Source organism: Eumetopias jubatus, unplaced genomic scaffold (genome assembly GCF_037043125.1).
Source record: "Eumetopias jubatus isolate StellerSeaLion01/CBP00866 unplaced genomic scaffold, mEumJub1_p1.0 scaffold_1, whole genome shotgun sequence".
Lineage (NCBI taxonomy): Eukaryota > Metazoa > Chordata > Mammalia > Carnivora > Otariidae > Eumetopias > Eumetopias jubatus.
This window is the reverse complement of record NW_028274807.1, coordinates 211466684-211492559: the sequence shown is the minus strand read 5'-3', so window position 1 is coordinate 211492559 and position 25876 is coordinate 211466684. Positions and strand designations below refer to the sequence as shown.

The following is a 25876-nucleotide window of genomic DNA, read 5'->3' as shown; positions in this document are numbered from 1 at the left end:
AGGGATGGGGTGGCTGGGTGATAGACATTGGGGAGGGTATGTGCTACGGTGAGTGCTGTGAATTGTGCAAGACTGTTGAATCACAGATCTGTACTTCTGAAACAAATAATGCAACATATTTTAAGAAAAAAGAAAAAGAAGATAACAGGAGAGGAAGAAAAGGGGAGTATGTCAGAGGGGGAGACGAACCATGAGAGATGATGGACTCTGAAAAACAAAATGAGGGTTCTAGAGGGGAGGGGGTTAAGGGGATGGGTTAGCCTGGTGATGGGTATTGAGGAGGGCACGTTCTGCATGGAGCACTGGGTGTTATGAACAAACAATGAATCATGGAACACTGCATCAAAAACTAATGATGTAATATATGGTGATTAACATAACAATAAAAAAAGAATGTATGGGTCAACCAGCAAATCAAAGAAGAATTTAAACAATTCATGGACACCAATGAGAATGAAAACACATCAGTCCAAAACCTATGGGATTTGGCAAAGGCAGTCTTAAGGGGAAAATACACAGCCATCCAAGCCTCACTCAAAAGAATAGAAAAATCCCAAATACACAAACTATCCTTACACCTTAAAGAACTGGAGAATCAACAACAAATTAAACCTAACCCACGCATGAGAAGGGAAATAAGATTAGAGCAGAGAACAATGAATTAGAAACCAGAAATACAGTAGAACATATCAATGAAACTAGGAGCTGGTTCTTTGAAAGAATTAATAAGATCAATAAACCACTGGCCAGACTTATCCAAAAGAAAAGAGAAAGGACCCAAATTAATAAAATTATGAATGAAAGAGGAAAGATCATGACTAACACCAAGGAAATAGAAACAATTATCAGAAATTATTATCAACAACTATATGCCAATAAGCTGAGCAACGTGGATGAAATGGATGCCTTCCTGGAAACCTATAACCTCCCAAGACTGAAACAGGAAGAAACTGACAAACTGAATAGGCCAATAACCAGAAATGAGATTGAAGCAGTGATCAAAAACCTCCCAAAAAACAAGAGTCCAGGACCTGATGGATTCCCTGGGGAATTCTACAAAACATTCAAAGAAGAAATGATACCTATTCTGCTGAAGCTGTTTCAAAAAACAGAAACAGAAGGAAAGCTTCCAGACTCATTCTATGAGGCCAGCATTACCTTGATCCCCAAACCAGGCAAAGACCCCATCAAAAAGGAGAATTTCAGACCAGTATATCCCTGATGAATATGGATGCCAGAATTCTCAACAAAATCCTAGCTAATAGGATCCAACAGTACATTAAAAGGATCACTCACCACGACCAAGTGGGATTTATCCCTGGGATGCAAGGGTGGTTCAACATTCGCAAATCAATCAATGTGATAGAACACATTAATAAGAGGAGAGAGAAGAACCATATAGTCCTCTCAATTGATGCAGGAAAGCATTTGACAAAATACAGCATCCTTTCGTGATTAAAACTCTTCAAAGTATAGGGGTAGAGGGAACATTCCTCAAGTTCATAAAATCCATCTATGAAAAACCCACAGCAAATATCATTCTCAATGGGGAAAAGCTGAGAGCCTTCCCCTTAATATCAGAAACACAACAAGGATGCCCACTCTCACCACTAGTGTTCAACATAGTACTAGAAGTCCTAGGAATAGCAATCAGACAACAAAAAGAAACAAAAGGTGTTCAAATTGGCAAAGAAGAAGTCAAACTCTCTCTCTTCGCAGATGACATGATACTTTATGTGGAAAACCCAAAAGACTCCACACCCAAATTACTAGAACTCATACAGCAGTTCAGTAATGTGGCAGGATACAAAATCAATGCACAGAAATCAGTTGCTTTCTTATACACTTATGATGTAACTGTGGAAAGAGAAATTAGAGAATCGATTCCATTTACAATAGCACCAAAAACCATAAGATACTTCAGAATAAACCTAAACAAAGAGGTAAAGGATCTATACTCTAGGAACTACAAAACACTCATGAAAGAAATTGAAGAAGACACAAAAAGATGGAAAAACATTCATGCTTATGGATCGGAAGAATAAACATTGTTAAAATGTCTATGCTGCCCAGAGCAATCTGTACCTTCAACGCCATCCCAATCAAAATACCAATGGCATTTTTCAAAGTGCTGGAACAAACAATCCTAAAATGTGTATGGAATCAGAAAAAACCCTGAATTGCCAAGGAAATGTTGAAAAAGAATAACAAAGCTGGGGGGCATCAAATCGCCTGATTTCAAGCTATATTCCAAAGCTGTGATCACCAAGACAGCATGGTACTGGCACAAAAACAGACACATAGACCAATGGAACAGAATAGAGAGCCCAGATATGGACCCTCAACTCTATGGTCAAATAATCTTCGACAAAGCAGGAAGAAATACGCAATGGAAAAAAGACAGTCTCTTCAATAAATGGTGCTGGGAAAACTGGACAGCTATATCCAGAAGAATGAAACTGAACCATTCTCTTACACCATACACAAAGATAAACTCCAAATGGGTGAAAGACCTCAATGTGAGACAGGAATTCATCAAAATCCTAGAGGAGAACATAGGCAGTAACCTCTTCGACATCAGCCACGGCAACTTCTTTCAAGACATGTCCCCAAAGGCAAGGGAAACAAAAGTGAAAATGAACTTCTGGGACCTTATCAAGATAAACAGCTTCGGCACAGCAAAGGAAACACTCAACAAGACAAAGGGGCAACCTATGGAATAGGAGATTTTTGCAAATAACACTACAGACAGAGGGCTGGTATCCAAGATCTATAAGGAACTTCTCAAACTCAACACTCAAAAAACAAATAACCCAGTCAAATAATGGGCAGAAGACATGAACAACACTTCTCCAAAGAAGACATACAAATGGGTATCAGACACATGAAAAAATGTTCATCATCATTAGCCATCAGGGAAATTCAAATCAAAACCACATTGAGATACCACCTTGCACCAGTTAGAATGGCAAAAATGGACAGGGCAAGAAACAACAAATGTTGGAGAGGTTGTGGAGAAAGGGGAACCCTCTTACACTGTTGGTTGGAATGCAAAGTGGTACAGCCACTTTTGAAGACAGTGTGGAGTTCCTCAAAAAATTAAAAATAGAGCTACCCTATGACCCAGCAATTGCACTCCTGGGCATTTACCCCAAAGACACAGATGTAGCGAAAATAAGGGCCCTATGCACCCCATTGTTCATAGCAGCAATGTCCACAATAGCCAAATTGTAAAAAGAGCTGAGATGCCCTTCAACAGATGAATGGATAAAGAAGATGTGGTCCATATATACAATGGAATATTACTCAGCCATCAGAAAGAATGAATACCCAACTTTTGCATCAACATGGAAGGGACTGGAGGATATTATGCTAAGTCAAATAAGTCAAGCAGAGAAAGTCAATTATCATATGGTTTCACTTATTTGTGGAACATAAGGAATAGCATGGAGGACATTAGAAGGAAGAGAAAATGAAGGGGGGGAATCAGAAGGGGAAACGAACCATGAGAGCCTGTGGACTCCAAGAAACAAACAGGGTTTTAAAGGGGAAGAAGGTGGGGGGGATGGGTTAGCCCAATGATGGGTATTGAGGAGGGCACGTATTGCATGGAGCACTGGATGTTTATATGTAAATAATGAATCATGGTACACTACATCAAAAACTAATGGGGTACTGATAATTAAAATGTAAAAATAACTACTAAAGCTTGGGGAAAAAAACATAATTGACAGATCTTTTGCTGGACTAACCAATGAAAAAAAGAGGACCCAAGTTGACAAAATTATAAACGAAAAAGTAGACATTATAACTGATAGAAAGGATAAGAGGCTACTATGAACAACTATATGCCAAAAAACTGGACAACCTAAAAGAAATGTAATAATCTTAGAAACATAAATCTACCAATGAATTGAGAAGAAATAGAATATCTGAACACACCAATTACTAATCAGATTGAATCAGTAACCAAAACCTCCCAACACACAAAACCCCAGGACTACACGGCTTTATTAGCTAATTTCACCAAACACTTAAAGAAGAATTAATGCCAATCTTTCTCAAACTCTTTCAAAAAAATTAAAGATGAGGGAACACTTTGAAATGCATTCTGTAAAGCATCTAACAGCATTACCCTGATACCCAAAGCCAGATAAGGACATTACAAGCAAATTATATACCAATGCCATGATGAATATAGATGCAAGAATTCTCCACAAAATATTAGCAAACCAAGTTCAAAAATACATTAAAGGGATTATACACTATGACCAATTGGGATTTTTTTTCCCTGAGATGCAAGGATGGTTCAATATACACAAATCAATAAATGTAACATCACAATAAAATGAAACATTAAAATAATATCTTAATATAGAAAAAGTATTTGAGGAAATACATTTTATGATTTTAAAAAGCCTTGAAAGATTGGGTATTAAAGGAACATACATCGTCATAATAAAGGCCATATGTGACAAACCCACAGCTAACATTAGACTCAATAGAGAAAAAGATTTTCCTCTAAGATTCTGAAAAAGGGTGCCCACTCTCACCACTCACCAATTAGGCAAGACAAAGAAATCAAAGTCATCTAAATTTGAAAAGAAGAAAAACTGTTGATATCTGCAAATCATAGGAATTTTTTATATAAGAAATCCCAGACTCAGCCAAAAACTGTTGGAACTAATCAATGATTTTAGTAACATTTCAGGATATGAAAGAAACATACAGAACTCAGTTGTGTTTTTATACACTAATCATAAAACATCTGAAAAAGAATGAAAGTAATTCCATTCACAACATCAAAAACAAAAAATACCTAGGAATAAATTTAACCAAAGAAGTGAAAGATCCATATGATGAAAACTATAAGACTTAGCTTAAAAAAAAAAATCAAAGAAGACACAAACAAATGGGAAGACATCCCATGGTCATGGATTGGAAGAAATAATAGTTAAAGTGATCCATACTAGCCAAAGCCATCTATAGGTTTAATGCAGTCCTCATCAAAATACCAATACTATTCTTTACAGAAATAGAAAAAAAAATCCTAAAATTTGTATGTAATCACAAGACCCAAAAGAGCTAATGCAATCTTGGGAAAAAGAACAAAGCTGGAGGCAATTATACTTTCTGATTTCAAACTATACTCCAAAGCTAGAGTAATAGAAACAGTATGATGTTGGCATGAAAATAGACACATAGTCCACCCATCTATATGCTGACTAAAAGAGATTTGCTTCAAAAAAAAGGACACACACAGACTGAAACTGAAAGGATGGGAAAAGTTACTCCATGCAAATGGAAACCAAAAGAAAGCTGGGTTATCTTTACTTAGACAAAACAGATTTTAAAACAGACTGTAAGAAGAGACAAAGAACAGCACTAATAATAAAAGGATCAAACAAGTAGATGGAACATTTCTAAGTATTTACATACCTAACATAGGAGTACCTAAATATATAAAGCAAATATTAACAGCCTTCAAGAGAGAAATAGACAATACAATATATACACTTTCCTCAATGGATAGATCACTCAGACACAAAATCAATAAGGACACATTAGTCTTAGTTGACACATTAGACAAGATGGGCTTAACAAACATTTCATCCAAAAACAATGGAATATGTATTCTTAACTGCACATGGAAGTTTCTTCAGGCTAGATCACATGTTAATTCCCAAAAGAAGTCAATTTAAGTACATTGAATCCTATCAAGCATCTTTTCCAATCACAGTGATATGAAACTAGAAGTCAATTACAAGAAGAAAACTGGAAAATTCACAAATTTGTCATGATTAAATAATATCTACTGAGGAACAATGGGGTTAAACTGAAAATAAGAAATTAAAAATACCTTGACAGATGAATATGGAAATATACCAAAACACAGTACGTAGCTAAAGCAGTTCTGAGAGAGAAGTTCACAGCAATAAATGCCACATCAAGAAATAAGAAAAGTTTCAAATAAAGAACCTGTTTACTCCCAAAGGAATTAGAAAAATAAATGAAAAAGACTCTTGGAAGATGGAGGAATAAGAGCTTACCTTGTCCCATGGACACACTGAGATAACAGTTACATCTATACAACTAACTGAAAATGACCTGAAAAGTCACAACAACAGACTTTCCACAGTTAATCATAGAGGAGGCCACATTGAAAATGGGAAGGGGGTGGAGACACAGTTGAGAACTAAACCCCTGGTAGGACTGACCACAAATGGGAGGGGCACCACAAACACAGAGACCAGACCCCACATGAGGCACTGCTAGTACTGGGAACCTGCACTGGGAATACAGGTTCCCATAACATCTGGCTTTGAAAACTAGCAGAACTTAAGTTCAGGAGCTTTAAAGATTAGCAGGCTTAGGGGAGTCTGGCTGGCTCAGTTGGTAGATCTTGATCTCAGGGTTGTCAGTTCAAGCCACATGTTGCATACAGAGATTTAAAAAATAAAATCTTTTTAAACCCCCTATCTCAGAAATCAACAAGCTTAAAGCTGAGAGAGCCAGAGGGTTATAGAAAATTGGGTCCCTGACCTTAAAGAGTCAGCATAAAATATAACTCTGCCCAAGAAACAGCACAGAAGCAGCCATTTGAAAAGTGCCTGGGGTATAAGTGAAGATGTACTGACTAATCTTAGAGCATGTGCTGCAAGGCAGGAATCTTCAGATTTATCCAGAAATAAAAGTGCTGGTCAATGCCATTTCTCTCCCCCTCCTTCAATCTAGGTAGCCAGATGCTGTTAGGAGCCAGCACCAATACTCTCACCCCATGTTCCCCTGCTCACCCATCCCTTCCAATTCATCCAGCTCCGTAGGCATCCCTCCAAAAACAACTCCGTCCCTGCTACCCTATACAGGCAACCCTGGCAGAAACCAGTGCCACTCCAAAGTGATTCCTGCCCTGGGAAGTGGGGAGATAGCCTCACACACCAGCACTCCCACAGTCCAGCAACCCAGCCTCTTAGCTGGCCATGCAGAGAGCAAGACTTCAACATTGGTAAGGCTGCAACTGTGCAGAAAGGCTAATTACAGACATCTAGTCTGGCGGCTGACCTTGCTCACCAATGAGAGACTCTCGGATGCACAGGGAGCAAGCACTGTCCTTTGGGGCACCCGAAGCTGTGGCAGAGAAGCCACCTAGTCTGACTGCTGGCCTTGTCCATCACCAAGTCCATGGCGACCTCAGTCCTCTCAACAGCACAGGGACCAAACCCTGCCCAATGTGCCCATAGCAGGAAAAATGGGCCGTTGAAGTTGACTGGCCTCAAGCCAACTGTGTCTCAGCCTTGATAATAGGGGAATAGCAGCCCACACACAGGACACCCTGGAGCACCTGATTCTGGTGACCAGGGAGAATTGCACTACAGGGCACCATGGGACTTCTACACAAGGCCACTACTTTCAAGACCAAGAGATGTGGCTTACCTACATAATACACAGAAGCAAACATTTAGACAAAATGAGGAGACAGAGGAATATGTGCCAAATGAAAGAACAAGATGAAATCACAGTAAAAGAGATAAGCAATATGCCTGATAAAGAATTTAAAGTGATGGCCATAAAAATACTCACTTGAGAAGAGAGCATGTTCTCAGTGAGAATTTCAACAGATAGAAAGCTTTAAGAATAAGGGGGAGAAGGAGGGGAAGATGAAGAAGAGCAGTAGCAGCCACCAGTTAGAGCTGAAGAATTCAATAATTGAAATAGGAGTGCACTAGAGGTAATCAACAGCAGCTTGGAGGATGCAGAAGAACAGATCAGTGATTTGAAAGACACAGTAATGGAAAGCAACCACACTGAATAAAAAAATAAAAAAAAAACATTAAAAATGAGAATAGGTTAATGGAACTCAGTAACATCATCAAGCGTAATAATATAGGGATCCCAGAAGTAAAGAAGGGGGCAGAAAGCGTATATGAAGAAATTGTAGCTGAAAACTTCCCTGACCTGGGGAAGGAAACACATCCAAGTCCAAGAAACACTGAGAGCCCCTAAGAAAATAAACCCGAGGAGGTTCACACCAAGACACAAGTATAAATTCCAAGCCTATATCCCTGATGAATATAGATGCAAAACACTCAATACAATATTAAAACAATGCATTAAAAGGATCATACACCACAATGAAATGGAGTTTATTCTAGGGGTGCAAGGATGGCTCAACATTACAAAATCAATATACAACACATTAACAAAATGAAGCATAAACACCATATGAATCATATTGTACCCCTGAAACTAATATGTGTGTTAATTAGCCGGAAAGAAAAACCTTAAAAATCACACAAAAAACCCCCACATGATTCATTTTAAAAGATGCAAAAAAAGCATTTAACAAAATCCAATAGTGATTCATAATAACTATCAACAAAGTGAATATAGAGGGAATGTACTGCAACATAATAAAGGCCATTTATGACAAGCCCACAACTAACATCATACTCTAGGGAAAATCTGAAAGCTTTTCCTGTAAGATCAGGAACAAAGCAGCAATGCCTACTCTCACCACTTTTATTCAACATAGTGTTGGAAGTCCTAGCCAGAGCAAGAAAAAATAGTGTAGCAAAATTGGAACTGAAGAAGTAAAATTGTCACTATTTGCAGATGACATATCATATAAAAAAACCCCTCAAGACTCCCCTAAGGGGGGAAAAAAAACTATTAGAACAAATAAATGAGGGCACCTGGGTGGCTCAGTCGTTAAGCGTCTGCCTTCGGCTCAGGTCATGATCCTAGGGTCCTGGGATCAAGCCCCGCATTGAGCTCCCTGCTCAGCGAGAAGCCTGCTTCTCCCTCTCCCACTCCCCCTGCTTGTGTTCCTGCTCTCACTGTGTCTCTCTGTCAAATAAATAAATAAAATCGAAGAACTAATAAATGAATTCAGTAAAGTTGCAGGATATAAATCAATATACAAAAGTCTATTGTGTTTCTTTACACTAATGATGAACTGTTACAGAAACTAAGGGGGCACCTAGGTGGCTCAGTTTGTTAAGCATCCAACTCTTGATCTCCACTCAGGTCTTGATCTCAGGGTCATGAGTTTGGGCCCCACATTTGTCACCATGCTGGGCTTGGAGCCTACTTAAAAAAGAGACAGAAATTAAGAAAACAATCCCATGTACAACTGCATCAAAAAGAATAAAATACCCAGGAATAAATTTAATGAAGCAGGTGAAAGACCTGTATGGTGAAAACTATAAGACAGTGATAAAAGACATTGAAGAAGACATAAATAAATGGAAAGATATTCTATGCTCATGGATTGGGGAAATTAATATTGGTAAAATGTACATACAGCCCAAAGCAATCTACAGATTCAATGCAATCCCTATCAAACTTCTAATGGCATTTCTCACAGAAATAAAACATTCCTAAAATTTGAATGGAGGGCACCTGGATGGCTCAGTCAGTTAAGTGTGCCTTTGGCTCAGGTCATGATCCCAGGGTCCTGGGATTGAGCCCCGCACTGGGCTCCCTGCTCAGCAGGGAGTCTTCTTCTCCATCTCCCTCTGCCTCTCCCCCTCCCCCTGCTTATGCACATGCACTCTAATAAATAAATAGAATCTTTTTTTTTAAGATTTTATTTATTTATTCATGAGAGACAGAGGGAGAGAGAGGGAGAAAGAGATAGAAGCAGAGGGAGAAGCAGACTCCCAAGGAGCAGGGAGCCCAATGCGGGACTCGATCCCAGGACCCTGGGATCATGACCTGAGCCGAAGGCAGACGCCTAACCATCTGAGCCACCCAGGCGCCCAATAAATAGAATCTTAAAAAAATTTTTTGAATGGAACCACAACAGACCCTGAACAGCCAAAGCAATCCTGAGGCAGAAGAACAAAGCTCGAAGCTGGAGGTATCACACTTCCTGATTACAAAGTGTTATCAAAATTATACAAAAGTTATACAAAGTTATAATCAAAAAAGTACAGTATAGGCATAAAACCACACATATTAGTGGAGCCTAATAGCCCCAAAATAAACCCAAGCATTTTTTGTACATTAATTTATGACAACAGGGTTAATAATATACAATGGGGAAAGGACAGTCTCTTCAATAAATGGTGCTGGGAAAACTGGACCACTTTCCTACACAAAAATTAACTCAAAATGGATTAAAGACTTGAGCTTAATACCCGATACCATAAAATTCCTAGAAAATATTGCTGGTACATTCCTTGACATTGGTCTTAGCAATAATTTTTGGGGGATTGACACCAAAAGCAAAGCAACAAAAGCAAAAATAAAGTGGGACTGTATTTAACACTGTGTGGTATATTTGAAAGCTGTTAAGAGTAAATTCTGAGTTCTCATCCCAAGGGAAAGTTTTTTTTTTTTTTTTAAGATTTTATTTATTTGACAGAGACATAGTGAGAGAGGGAACACAAGCAGGGTGTGGGAGCCTGGGTGGCTCAGTTGTTAAGCATCTGCCTTTGGCTCAGGTCATGGTCCCAGGGTCCCGGGATCGAGCCCATCATAGGGTCGCTGCTCGGCAGGAAGCCTGCTTCTCCCTCTCCCACTCCCCCTGCTTGTGTTCCCTCTCTCACTGTCTCTGTCAAATAAATAAATAAAATCTTTTAAAGTTTTCTTTTTTTAAATCTTTTGTATCTATAGGAGATGATGGATGTTAACTTATTATGGAATTAATTTCACAATATATGTAACTTAAGTCATTATGCTATATAGCTTAAACTTATACAGTGCTGTGTCAATTGTTTTATTTTCAATCAAATTTGAAAAAATAAAACATACCTTTAAGTGCAAAAAAAATCCAAACTTGCACCAAGAGAAAAAAAAGAATTTGGTATGCTTATTTCATGGAACACACTACTACAAAGAAAAGTGGTAGTTTATACGTTTGTATTAGCTTTCTATTCTTGCCACAAATTTAGTGGCTTAAAACAATACTCATTTATTACTTCACAATATCTGTAGGCTAAAAGTGTTGGCATGGCTTAGCTAGGTCTCTGTTCAAGATTTCGCAAGGCAGAAATCAGGGTATGGGCCAGGCTGCATTCTTATCTGGAGGCTCAAATAGTAAAGGATGTACTTCCAATTTTCCTCCAATTGTTGGCAGAATTAATTTGTTACAGCTGTAGAATTCTTGGCGGCTTTTTAAATCAAAGCCAGCTACAGAGAGGACGGGAGAATTAGAGAGAGGCTTTGAATCTCTGATCTCTAGTCCTCTCTGAAGGAGCTCACTTGATTAATCAGGCTATCTCCAAGATACACTCCCTTTTGATTAGCTTACGTTCAACTGATTATGGACTTCATGTGTGCAAAATCCTTTATATATTTTGCCAACTAATGCACCAAGAGTGATAGCTCCTCACTTCTGCCATTCTCTTGATTGGAAGGAAGTTGTATATCCCACCCACATGCAATTGAAGGAGATTAAACAAAGGCATACAAGAGGGCAGGAATCATAAGGACGATCTCAAAATTCTGCCTACTACACAAGTACATGCAATAACATGGATGAATTTCACAAACACATTGTTGTAAAAGAAACCAGACATAAAAGAATGCATGCTATATTGGTTTATGTGTAAAAACCAGACAAAATTAGTACTAGTTTTGGAAATAAGCACAATTTATCTACTCTGACCCACTGAAGGTATAAAGCTTGGACACAATACCTGGAGCAGCTATTTGAGGAATCCAAAAAATAAATATTTGCAGGTAGACTGATGAAAAACACCAGATTTCAAAGTATCACCAAACAGCAGCAAATTTATTTTTTTAAAGATTTGAGAGAGAGCAGGAGCAGAGGGAAGAGGAAGAGGTAGAAGAAGCAGGCTCCCCACTGAGCAGGGAGCCCGATGTGGGGCTTGATCCCCAGACCCCAGGATCATAGCCTGAGCCGAAGGCAGACAGTTAACCAACTGAGCCACCCAGATGAACAGGCAGCAAATTTACCAGTTTTTCTCCCTCTGGCATAACCCAGCCTGGACTCAATGCAGTTGAAAATCCAAAAGTAGGTATCAGCAACAACAGAGATTATTCCAGAAGATGCTCTTTGGTCTTGGCACAAGCAGTAGGTAGGCAGTCTCTCAGTGCTCAGTGAGAGAGATAAATACATTTTTTTGTTTTCCACATTTATTTATACTCCAGCCTTGCCTACAGTTTTGCTGCAGATTGTTTGTCCTGGATTGCAGTTCTCTCTTATTCCCAAATAAACTCATCTTTGGATGGTAAAATAACAGGCAGTGTCTATTTTTTAAGGTTAACAACATTAAGCTTTTGATTGCTGAGGCATCTAATTCAAAGACATCCATCTTGGGGCACTGGGGTGGCTCAGTTGGTTAAGTATCACTCTTGATTTTGGCTCAGGTCTTGATCTTCAGGATTGTGAAATCAAGGCTCCGCCCTGGGCATGGAACCTGCTTAACAATTCTCTCTCTCTCCCTCTCCATCTGTCGCTCCCCCCACCCCCATGCTCTCTTGCTTTCTCTCAAAAAAAAAAAAAAAAAAAAGACATCCATCTTGAATAAACATATTGCCAGCGGCACAACCGAAGACTCAGGCTATCCCACCTATGAAGTTCCCCTTTCAGAAAACCCTGGGTAATCTAGATAACTGACTTGAGTGACCCTCTTGTTGTTTTAAATTCACCAATAGTGAATCCATGGGGGGAAAGAAAGTGAATCCATGAAATCCTAGACACCCCCCGTTGACACCAATAAAGACAGAGTCCCAGGTGTATGCATGCATGCTCTTTCTCTCCCTCTCCCCTGCCCCCACCTTGGTATGTGGCCCTGGGCATGCCTTGTACCATCCAGGACCTTGTTTTCTGTTTTTTTTTTTGAAAGTTCCCTGATGGTTGTTGCTGAAGTACACCTTGCAATCATAAGAACCACAAGGGCCAGTCCAGCTACAACATTGACTTCAGTTGGGGGAATGTTGCAGGGCTCCCAACAAGTGGGACAGGCTCAGGTGAGTGCCCCTAGGCATTTCTAGTGGAGAGCATCACTATCAATAGGCTGAGACTGACACAAAACAATGCACTCTCTCAAGTGAGAGCACTAGAATACTGAGTGGCACTTAGTAAGATTAAATAAGCCACAACTAATGGTATTTTAAAAGAACACATTTGTATGCAAACATCCTAAATAAAATATTAGCAAAACTAACTTATCTATGACACAAAAGAATAATGCATTATTTTTTTTTAAAGATTTATTTATTTGAGAGAGCGAGAATGAGAGAGAGAGAGTACATGAGAGGGGAGAGGGTCAGAGGGAGAAGCAGGCTCCTCGCCGAGCAGGGAGCCCGATGCGGGACTCGATCCTGGGACTCCAGGATCATGACCTGAGCCGAAGGCAGTCGCTTAACCAACTGAGCCACCCAGGCGCCCAGAATAATGCGTTATAACCAGGTTTATTCCAGGATTGCAAGAGTGGCTTATATTCAGAAACTGTCTCAACACAATTGATTACTACAGTAGAAAGAAAACTGAATTATTGCAAGGGAAGCTGAAAAAGCATCTGATAAAACTTGGCACTCATTTCTCATTTTAAAAAGTAAATCAGAGAATGCCAATTCCCAGTTTGTTCTGTAAGAACCTGGGAGTGGTCACTCTGTCCCAACAAGGAACAAAAAGCTGAGCAACTAAAAAATCAATTATTCTTGACCCAGCAGAGAAATGGACGTTTCAGGGCAAATAACACCTCCAAAATTGGAGAGAATGACAAGCTATTACAGAGAATCACAACACTCTAGATAGAAACCAGTGCCCACAAACCTCTGTGGCAACAAGTACCAAGATAGAGATAGACAAATTGCAATTGACAAATTGATGGAGGCCGGCATGGGCAAGTCTGACATAAAAATTCCAGGGGGACCCAGTCACTGAGAGTCCCCACACATTTGTGGGTTTTACCTGTAGGAGCTCAAACAGGTTCCACCAAGAAAACTGGAGAAAAATTCCCTCGAACTTCTGGAAAGGTGAAGGTAAAAGGAACCATTTTGAAAAAATGCCAGAGCATGCTAATCTTCTTAACAAGGTCTGCCCTCAGGAGAAACTATTTAACCAGAGCCTGACCTGCTGGGGATTTATGGGAGCCTAACTCACGGGCAGGAAGGGATATACACAACGCCACCCAAGATAGCCTCCACATGGGAGCAAAAGGAAAACACCTTCAGCCGACTCTAGCAATCCTATCCCACCAAAGAGGGAGAAAAACAGGAACACATGTGAAATTCACAATTCAGAAGTAAAAGGTCACTAAAAGAATGAGATCTGCTCATAGGGTCTGTACAATGCTTCCCTTTCCACCAAACCTTACCATCATCTCATAACTCAAGTCTTATTTACAGCAGTTTTATTTATCTAGTTAATTATAATATAATTATATAAAACACACTAGAAGGGAAAAATACATTTTGAAGAGATGGTACATACATCAAAACTAGATTCAGAGTTGGCAAGAATGTTGGACAGATCAAATATAAATCAACTGTGACTAAGATGCTATGGTCTCTAATGGATAGACTAGACAGAATGTGGAAACAGATGGCAGTATTTACAAAATCCACAAATAATAAATTATAAGAAAATATTATGAATTTTTTGACTCTAAATTTGAAATAGAAAAATCCTGTAAAAACACCACATGCAGGGCGCCTGGGTGGCTCCGTCGTTAAGCGTCTGCCTTCGGCTCAGGGCGTGATCCCAGGGTCCTGGGATCGAGTCCCGCATCTGGCTCCCTGCTCAGTGGGGAGCCTGCTTCTCCCTCTCCCTCTGCCTGCCGCTCTCTCTCTGTCAAATAAATAAAATTCTTAAAACACACACACACAACTTGCCTTAACTGACAAGATGAAATTGGAAACCTTAGCAGTCCTAAAAACATAAAACTATTTGATGCTTGCTTTAAAATCATTCCAAAAAAAGGAAAAAAAATGCAATAACTAGTGACAACTAATCCAGATGCAAATAATGTAACCAGGGAATTTTTCCTTATATAAAAGAAACCATTCTTATCATAGGAAATACTTTTAAAGTTTATCAAAGGAGGGGAGGCACCTGGCTGGCTCAGTCAGAAGAGCATGCAACTCTTGATCTTGGGGTCATGAGTTTGAGCCTCACGTGGGCGTAGAGATTACTTAAATAAATAAAAATTTTTTGAGAGGAAATACTCCTATCGTCACACAAGAAAACAGGTGAAAATAGAGTAGGAAAAGAATATTACAGGCTAAAGTTAATCAGACATACTTATTAAAATTACCTAAACTACCAGTATATAGGGCACCTGGGTGGCTCAGTCAGTTAAGAGTCATGCCTTTGGCTCAGGACTAGGATTGAGACCTGTAAGCAGGGAGCCTGTTTCTGCCGCTCCCCCTGCTTGTGCTCTCTTGCTGTCTCTTAAATAAATAAATAAAAATCCTAAAAAAAAAACAAAAAACAACTTCTTGTATCAGGGCGCCTGTGTGGCTCAGTTGTTAAGCATCTGCCTTCGGCTCAGGTCATGATCCTGGGGTCCTGGAATTGAGCCCCGCATCAGGCTCTCTGCTTAGCGGGAAGCCTGCTTCTCCCTCTCCCACTCCCCCTGCTTGTGTTCCCTCTCTCACTGTGTCTCACTCTGTCAAATAAATAAAATCTTTTAAAAAATAATAATAATAAACATGAAGATGGGGCCATTCATTGGCCAGGGCACCCAGAGCCAAAATGACTGACTGCCTGAAATTTGGCCAAGTGTAATGTTTCCTGGGGTCCTATTTTTTTTTAAAGATTTTATTTATGTATTTGACAGAGACACAGTGAGAGAGGGAACACAAGCAAGGGGAGTGGGAGAGGGAGAAGCAGGCTCCCCACTGAGCAGGGAGCCCGATGCAGGGCTCGATCCCAGGACCCTGGGATCATGACCCAAGCCAAAGGCAGATGCTCTACAACTGAGCCACCCAGGTGCCCCGGGTCCTATTTTTTATTAGCAACATTCTGTTTAAGAGATGGAAAGCAGTAACATTCCACTGTGCTCCATCACATAGCATGGTTAGCGGTGCCATTCATATAGTCCATGAACCCCCATTGCTGTTTACTCAGTTAATCCCAAGGGGTTCCCCAGGTAGCCAAGGGATGGATGGATGGATGGATTTACCTATTTATGTACTTATTTTCAGCCTTAAGAAAAGGCAAAATTGGGGGCACCTGGGTGGCTCAGTTGGTTAAGCATCCGACTCTTGATTTTGGCTCAAGTCATAATCTGGGGGTCATGAGATTGAGCCCCGCATCTACTCCTGCTGGGCATAGAGCCTGCTTAAGATTCTCTCTCCCTCTCCCACTGCCCCTCCCCCCACTCGGAAGCACACACGGACTCTCTCTCAAAAAAAGGCAAAACTGGGTTATTTAACTTTGAAGCAGTGGAGATGATCACCTCTTTAGTAATAGGGTTTATATAGTAAGTTTTAATCCTTGGTGACCCTGTTTTAACTTACATTGGGCCATATTAATTATTTTAGCAAGGGATTCATAGGGTCCTATTTTATCAAGAAAACTTGTAAGTGCCAACAACTTACCTTCATTTAAATTTATTATTTATTGTTGTCATAGATATATCCAGGATGATATATTTTAGGGCAATAGGTTCTAGGAACTTTATTATTTTTTAAAGATTTTATTTATTTGACGGAGAGAGCAAGCACAAGCAGGGAGAGCAGCAGAGGGAGAGGGAAAAGCTCGCTCCCCACTGAGCAGGGAAGCTGAGGGGCTCATTCCCAGGACCCTGGGATCATGACCTGAGTCGAAGGCAGATGCTCAACTGATTGAGCCACCCAGGCACCCCAGGACTATGGGAAATTTAGGTAAGGCTACAGTTAAAGGCACACGTATTTATCCTCTATTTTATTTTTAATTACTTTTTTTTTTAAGTAGGCTCCACGCCCAGCCTGGAGCCCAATGCAGGGCTTGAACTCATGACCCTGAGATCAAGTGTCATATGCTCAACCAACTGAGCCACCCAGGCACCCCTATTTTTAATTACTTTTTAAAGATTATAGTGAATATCATGTTTAAATTTGGTGTGATCCCCAGGCATAACTATATTTGAGACACAGTATTAAGTCTATGAAGCTTTTTCAATTAGTGCATTTTAGTAAATGTTAATGTAGAAGTTATGTTGAAGAGGCACAAAAGCCAGGCAATGCCCCTTTTATCTTTTTCTTCCATAACTTTTTTGATGTTATCACATAGTTGTTATACATGATTATTATATGTTTAGTTATAGAAGTTTTTAAGATATGAAATTTTAACATACAAACTTTGGAATTCTAATTGGATCTAATTATGCATCTTTGTTTTCATTATTATATAATTTATTTCAATTCTATATTAAAATATTATGTATATGTTTTTTACTTAGCTATCTTTTATTTTCTCCCCCTGCACTAGGGATTTTTTGTTTTTAAAATCAGTAAGTAATATAGGAGTAGCACTATGGTTTCTATACCTGGCATTTGCTGGGTCCCTAAAATTTAAAGTTCTCTTTTTGGGGGGGCTGGGAGTGCTTCCCAAAAAGGCTGCAGCCCTTACTTTTTTTTATGTGTTTATTTAGTCTCCTGTCTGACCTCGATTATGTTTCCCTTAAAAAAAAAAAAGGTATTTACCTGATAAGCTCCTGGTGGCCCCAAGTGGCCCCTCCTATGAGCATCAGCTTCTCTTCCTAGGGTATCCCTATCAACTTTAGAGGGGCTGAGGTTTAAATCCAAGAGAAAAATAATGGCAGAATCCTGATTTTGTGATAATTTGATTTTCAGGAGGATGCTTTTAGCATGCTGAAAGGCAGTGGCACTCAAGAATGCCCAAGTACACTGACCAGGGGACTAACAACCTCATATGAACTGTGAACCTCCTCAAAGGTCTTGGGGAAGCAAAAGCAAAATGTTCCTTCCTTCCTTCCTTTTTCATTACACACTGAGACACCAGTCTCCATGGATGGGATCTTCTTTATCCCACTAGGTCAGAGAACAAAGAAGCAAAAGGATTTGCCTTTAAAGCAGCATTTAAATTTTTGGAAGCCAGGATTATCTATAGGATGGACCCCCTCCACCTAACTACTGATGATTGAGAGGGGCCTGTCCAAATTTCAAATCAAATGGATGAGTGTTTCCCGAGGGTCACAATTCCCAAGGAATATTCAATGACAGCTTTTAATGGCCCAGTGGAACACATATATTCACCCCCAGACTTATTTGTCCATCAAAATAGATTTCTCACAAAGAAGGAACAGCACCTGGGACTCAATGCTTGTCTCCGGAGCCCACCATGGTGGCCCTTGGTGGTGCTCTCATGGTGTTGGCAGGCCAGTGGATCAGTCTCAGCACCCTCATAGTAGTCTTGAGGATAACCATTTTGTGCTTCCCACTTTCCAGGAAGCCTTCACTGTGCCTCTTTTAGTATATGCCAATTATCCCTAGATGCTTCCATGATTTCTCATCCAGTAGGACACTTCGTTAATAAAATGTTGATTGGGGACCTCTCATACACCCAATCACAGTTAACTACACAAAGCAAGAATCTGCGGTCAATCTCTTACCACAATTTAGATTGGAAAACCACAGAAGAACGTGCAGACACTGCATAAGGCAGTAATCGTCAAAGTGCAAGTGCACCAGTGGCCAGTAGTACTCTCAGGCAGGACTCGCTGTTTGGTATATTGTCAACGTCTAGTGCGTTGGGGTCCCTGGGTAAGGGTCGCGAAAGAACCGGGACACAGGGGATGCAGAGCAAAGGCAGCACTTGCAACTGCATGCTGTCGTTTATTTTCCACACAGCTATATACTTGCAGCAATCAGGTAAGCATAACAATATGTACTTTCACACATAATGGGATTAAACTAACATCCTTGAAGAAAGATACACAAAATTTATCAAGAACAGTATGTATTCTGTTTATGTTTGCAGAGTTAAAGAATTCTCCCAGCCACCCTTCTTCAAGGAACAGTATGTTCTTGTCCTAAGGAGGGACGCCTCTAATCTAGGCAAGAGCCACTTCTTGCTGATCCAGGCATTCAGAACTTGCAACGTGAGATAAGGGGAAGAGAACATTTTCTCCTCCTTGCTCAGGTTTGCCTGGCTTTCCTAACTCTCACTGCAGTCCTTGAATGACCCTGGCTCGCAAGGGGCCTGCAAGCCTATGCCATCTCATTTCCCCCTTTTTTCTTTTGTTTTAATAAAATTGCCGTCCAGAGGGTGGCCATAGAATTCTGTGATGGCTTTAAATAGCAAAAATGCAACAGCATGAAGCATAAGATAATAACCAGTAGAATGAACCCCATTCCTCCAGCAGTATGCCCTAAACTCTGAATGATACCTTCTTGAAAAATTCTAAAACCAAGGCGTCTACGGGATTTTGCGCCCACGGTCGTTCTAAATTTACCGGAAGCCAAATATGAGAACGTTGTTGCAAAATCCTAAGAGAATATTCTGGCTTAAATTCTATAGAACTATTAACACAAGAGTATAATCGACATTTGGCACAGTTAATTCCATTATCAAAGCTAAAATTCCCTATCAGGAACAAATATGGTAAAGGCACACATGCAGTCACATTCATTTCTTTAAACATTGTGAAGTTATAAGTTGATGCAGAATTTGCTGTGCCAGAAAAAGTTCCATTGTAAATTCTAACAGTCTTAAGCGCAGCTGCAATTTTCCATAAGTGTGTTTGAATATGATCAGGAAATTTCTGATGTGATATACGAGGATCTGCAATGCCGCCATCTCCCCAGGCCATCAGTTGATGATTTACCATTGACTCATTCCATTGGCTCCGCGGTGGCATCCAGATTTAGGTGTGCCATGGCTTGTAACGGAAGCTCATCCTGGTCCGGATTCCCCATCCGTCGTCTGGCGGGATACGGTGCCGTGCGAATTGGTCCTCGTCCGGATCCATCTCGCGGGGAGCCAGGAACAGGTCCGTCCATCCTCTGTGGAGACATAAGCATAACCCTTCCCTCTATAAAGTAATAGCCCTGGTTGCCACTCTGCATCTGCAGCCGGTTTAAACCATATTTTTTCATTTAACGGAGGAGGAGCAGCCTCTCCCTCTATGAAATGCTTTTCTGCTCGGGAAAGAATATCTCCCTGCGGAAGATTCAAGAAATTCAGTGTAAATAGTGCCTGTATCAAAATAGAACGCGCATTAGATTGAGTAAATGATAATATATGATCCTTTTTCCTCCTTTTTAATTTTTTAATTTGCAATTTTAAAGTACTATGCGCACGTTCCACAATGGCCTGTCCTTGAGGGTTGTACTAAATGCCTGTTTTATGCATTATATCATACTGTTCACAAAAGGTTTGAAATTTTTTGCTGCTATATGCAGGGCCATTGTCTGTCTTAATAGTAGATGGTATACCCATCACAGCAAAAGTTTCTAATAGATGAGTGATGACATGTTGTGCGGTTTCACCAGCTTGTGCAGTAGCCCATATGAATTGAGAATATGTGTCTATTACAACATGCACATAAGATAATCGCCCAAATTGTGTCACATGAGTGATATCCATTTGCCATAGTTCATTGGCATATGTTCCTCGGGGGTTTACCCCAGCTTTTATAGTGCGCAGATGTAAAGGTCTACAGATTGGACATTGCTTCACGATATGTTTTGCTTGACGGTATGGAATTTTATATTGAACATGTAACCTTCCGGCATTGGTATGCAATAAATTATGTTCTTCCTCCGCAGATACAAAAGACACCAAAGCGTCCACTTGAGCATTACCATGTGTCAATGAACCAGGAAGATTAGTATGGGAACGAATATGAGTCACATAAATACGAGCATTCCGGCTTCTAAGCAAAGTTTGCAAAAGTAAAAATAGGTTAAGTAAATTGGACTTATGTGAATGTACAACAGCAGTGTATATATTTTTAAGGACTCCTACAGCGTAAGCAGAATCAGCGATAATATTTACAGCGGAGGGAAAATCCTTTAACACCTGAGTAATGGCGAACAATTCATTTTGCTGGACTGAATTAAAGTCTGTATACTGAACCCAATATTTAGTAGGGGTCCAGTAAGCACTTTTAGTTTTGGAGCCATCGGTAAAGACCATGGGTGCATCAATTAGGGGCTGCTCACTGATGATATCCTGAATAACAAACTCTTGTTTGCGAAAACAGTCCCATAATTTTCCTTTGGGAAAATGATAATTAATTTGACCAACATACCCCACAAGAGCAATTTGTAGTTCTTCCGTATTTCGTAACAAAAATGAAAATTGATCCTTGGACAAGGGGATAACAATGTCCATAATATCATAACCAGTTATGGTTATAGCCCTGTCTCGAGCTTGTTCTATCAAATATGCTATTTGAATACCATATGGCGTAATATTTTTTGAAAAATGATGTTTAGCATAGATCCATTCAATGGGTAACTCATTTTGACCTAGTATAGCCGTGGGATATTGCCATGTATGAAGAATATACAATTTTAGAGGCAAGGAGGGATCAATTCGGGTTAAGAAAGCAGATTTGATTTTTTTCCTCTACAATTTCTTTTTAGGTGTCCTAATTGACCACAACCAAAACACTTCATGCTATCTAGCTGCTTAGATTGTAAGGAATGCCAAGTAGTGGCCATGGTTTCAGCAAACAATTGCATCTTTCGACTTTCTGAGGTTACATCCTTACAGGTCTTCATAAAAGTATTAATGTCTCCTGTATCTTTAATGGGTAAGATAACTCTCTTACAATCCTCGTTAGCATTCTCATATGCTAGCAACCTCAACAACTGTTGTCTAGCTTCTTCTCCAATAACAGTTCTTTCCAAAGTTAGTTTTAATCGTGATAAGAATTCAACATAAGGCTCATTAGTCTTTTGAATAACCTTAGTCCATGATCCATAATGCTCCCCTGCTGGCCGAATACGTTCCCATGCCTCCATACTAATCTCCCGCAGTTGGTCATGGATCTCTTCAGGGGTATTAATTTGGGCAGCAATATCAGAATATTGGCCTATCCCTGCCAACATTTGATAAGTTATAACCTGTATTCGGGGATTGGGGCTTAATGTGTTCTGACGAGCCCGATCCATACATAGCTCAGAAAACCACATCTGCCATTGCAGATATTTGGGCTCTTTCAGGAGGGCTCTACAAAGGACCCTCCAATCTTCAGGAGAGAAATTATTATAATGTCGAGCTAATCCATTAAGTAGCTCCTTCACATAATGTGACTGTGGTCCATATAGAGACACTGCCTTTTTCAAGCGACCGATATCCTCTATTCCGATACCTTCATAATATGGTGCTTGTGCTACTCCCTGGACCGGGGGAGGCCTGATAACAGGAAAAGCAAAGACAGAATTACCAGCCTCACTTTCATCATCGCTATTTCCTAGCGCATCAAGCTCAGCCAAGGCAGCAGAAAGGAAAGGATTCTTGGGAGAGAAAACTGGTGCGGATGGCAGAGGCGGAGCGGAGGGCTTTCTAGAGGACTTCTTAGATCCCTCCGCCATAGCCATAACCCGCTGAAAAACCTTAAGAGTGATGCCATAGACAGCAAGTGAATGCTTCAGCATTCGAACATAAGGAGTAGAAGTTTCTTGTCCCATAACCCTGTTATTTTAAGTTACTCACCCTTCCTGTACGTCCTTCAGGGTCCCTGTTCGGGCGCCAATTGTCAACGTCTAGTGCGTTGGGGTCCCTGGGTAAGGGTCGCGAAAGAACCGGGACACAGGGGATGCAGAGCAAAGGCAGCACTTGCAACTGCATGCTGTCGTTTATTTTCCACACAGCTATATACTTGCAGCAATCAGGTAAGCATAACAATATGTACTTTCACACATAATGGGATTAAACTAACATCCTTGAAGAAAGATACACAAAATTTATCAAGAACAGTATGTATTCTGTTTATGTTTGCAGAGTTAAAGAATTCTCCCAGCCACCCTTCTTCAAGGAACAGTATGTTCTTGTCCTAAGGAGGGACGCCTCTAATCTAGGCAAGAGCCACTTCTTGCTGATCCAGGCATTCAGAACTTGCAACATGAGATAAGGGGAAGAGAACATTTTCTCCTCCTTGCTCAGGTTTGCCTGGCTTTCCTAACTCTCACTGCAGTCCTTGAATGACCCTGGCTCGCAAGGGGCCTGCAAGCCTATGCCATCTCAGTATATGACAGTAAGTAAGCCAAGAGCAGTCCAGAGGCATGCCCCCCACCAAACTGAGTCACCCTGTGCCAACTGATTTGCGCTGGGGTGACCAGATGATAACACAGATAGGTTAATGCCACCAAAAGTTTATTACTTACAGTTCCAAGAGAAGGGGGCACACCAGGTAATGCAGGATCAATAGGGAAGCACCAGATCAGGAGGCAGAAAACAGGAGTGAGGCGAAAGCATAGGTCAGAGCTCTGTTGGGGTTTCTTCAGGAAAGGCAAGGCAGAGCAGGGTAAAGATAAATACTGGGTAGCTTGAATAATTCCAGTGGGCTCTGAATCACAGTTGTCCACTACCTAGCCCTAGGTTGATTTAGGGCAGGAGAAATACTGGATTGTTTTGTGAGAGTTAAGATAGAGGAGGTGGTTGGAGTACGGGCTCTGGAGCGGTTGGTTTGCATATGAGAGGTGAGCTTCCAGAGAAATTAGTTACTTAGCTAGTGCCGGGGCACCTGGGTGGCTCAAGTCAGTTAAGCGTCTGCCTTCGGCTCAGGTCATGATCCCAGGGTCCTGGGATCGAGCCCCACATTGGCTCCCTGCTTGGCAGGGAGGCTGCTTCTCCCTCTCCCTCTGCCTGCCACTCCCCCTGCTTGTGCTCTTTGTCAAATAAATAAATAAAATCTTAAAAAAAAAAAAAAAGAATTAGCTAGTCCTTTGTCTATAGGCAGCCGTCCACTGAAAGGCAAGCGAAAAGGGGCACTTACCAGTACATCCAGGAGCTATGGAGGAGGAAGCAGTCCGCTGTAATGCCCTTTCTTAGGCTGCGCTGCTGGCAGTTACCACCAGCTCTCTGCACTTCACAGGGCCCTCCACCCAACCCAGCCCGATAAAGCGTGCAGACTGGGGTACAAGGCCAAGCAAGTTTATGTCATATTTTGGATTCGTGTGTGATGTAGTGGCTGCCAATACCCAGTTCCTAAGGGTGCAACCTATGGCAAGCCTGTCCATCATGGTGTTAACCAGCTAAAGTTTGCCCAACACATTCAGTCAGTTGCAGAAGAGCAAGCTGGATGCCACTGGGGCTCTGAGAGTCTTGAATTCTTACTGGGTTGGTGAAGATTCCACATACAAATTCTTTGAGGATATCCTCATTGATCCATTCCATAAAGCTATCAGAAGAAATCCTGACACCAGTGGATCACTAAACCAGTCCCCAAGCACAGGGTAATGGGAGGGCTGACATCTGCAGGCTGCAAGAACCATGGCCTTGGAAAGGGTCAGAACTTCCACCACATTATTAGTGTTTCTTATCAGGCAGCACAGAGAGGACACAATATTCTCCAGCTCCACTGTTACTGCTAATATAAGTAACGTTTGTAAAATTCTTACCCATTAAACAATTTAGGTAAAAAAAAAAAAAAAAAGCTAGTCCTGGAGGGGCAGTCTCTCCAGGCAGCAAGACCCCAAAGATGTTAAAGCAATATAATACACAAAATTAAAAGCATGATTAATACAATGGTTAAGCCAATGTCCAAACACAATAGTTTCCTCTTGGATGGAAGGTGATGCAAGATGGAAAAGATTCACACGGGTAAGGTAATCTTCCATTTCCTTATCTGGAAGGTAGACACCTATGGACACACTATTTTGTAGTTTATTAGCAGCACTTATGCATTTTCACACTATATTCTATATGTATGCTACAATTATAAAATTTAAGAATGGAAAAAAAGGGATGACTGGGTGGCTCATTCGATTAAGCATCTTTTTTTAAGATTTTATTTATTCATTTGAGAGGGAGAGAGACAGAGCACAAGCAGGGGGAGAGGCAGAGGGAGAGGGAGAAGTGGACCCCTGGCTGAGCTGGGAGTCCGATGCGGGGCTTGATCCCAGAACTTCAGTTCAGATCATGATCTCGGGTCCTGGCACCAAGCCCCATGTTGGGCTCTGCACTCAGCAAGGAGTCTGCTTGTCCCTCTCCCTCTCCTTCTTCCTCTCCCCCGCTTGTGCTCTAATAATTTTTTTTAACAGAATGGGGGGAAAATAACAGAAAAGCATTAAAATAATGTAGTAGAGGTGGGGTGCCTGGCTGCCTCAGTCAGGAAAGCATGCAACTCTTGATCTTAGGGCCTTGAGTTTGAGCCCCACATTGGGGAGTTTACTTTTTTTTTAAATAAGTAGAAGGAGAGGGGCACCTCAGTGGCTCAGGAAGTTAAGCATCTGCCTTCAGCTCAGGTCATGATCCCAGGGTCCTGGGATGGAGCCCTGCATCGGGCTCTCTGCTCAGCGGGGAGTCTGCTTCTCCCTCTCAATCTCCCTCTGTGCTCTCTCTCTCTCAAATAAATAAAATCTGGGCGCCTGGGTGGCTCAGTTGGTTAAGCGACTGCCTTTGGCTCAGGTCATGATCCTGGAGTCCCGGGATCGAGTCCCACATCGGGCTCCCCGCTCAGCGGAGAGTCTGCTTCTCCCTCCCTCTCCCTCATTCTCTCTCTCCAATAAATAAATAAAAATAAAATCTTTGAAAAATAAATAAAATAAATAAAATCTAAAAAAGGGGGGGGACAAGGTAAAGCAGAAGAGTCAGAGAGATGGTAGTATGAGACTGACAATGCTGGCCTTCAAGAAGGAAAAAAGATCCAGGAAAAAAAAAAAGAGAGACGGGCATCTAGAAGCCGGAAAAAGGAAACGGATTCACCCCTAGAGCCTCCTCCGAGGAATACGGTCCTGTTAACATGTTGATTTTAGTTCACTGAAACCCTTTTCAGAG

At 40.9% G+C, this 25876-nt stretch overlaps 1 pseudogene; it reads left to right on the top strand.

The window, feature by feature from the left end:
• The first annotated feature begins 20625 nt into the window (after window positions 1–20625).
• LOC114197671 (large ribosomal subunit protein eL15 pseudogene) lies at window positions 20626–24471 on the top strand (annotated as a pseudogene).
• The last annotated feature ends 1405 nt before the right edge of the window (window positions 24472–25876 follow it).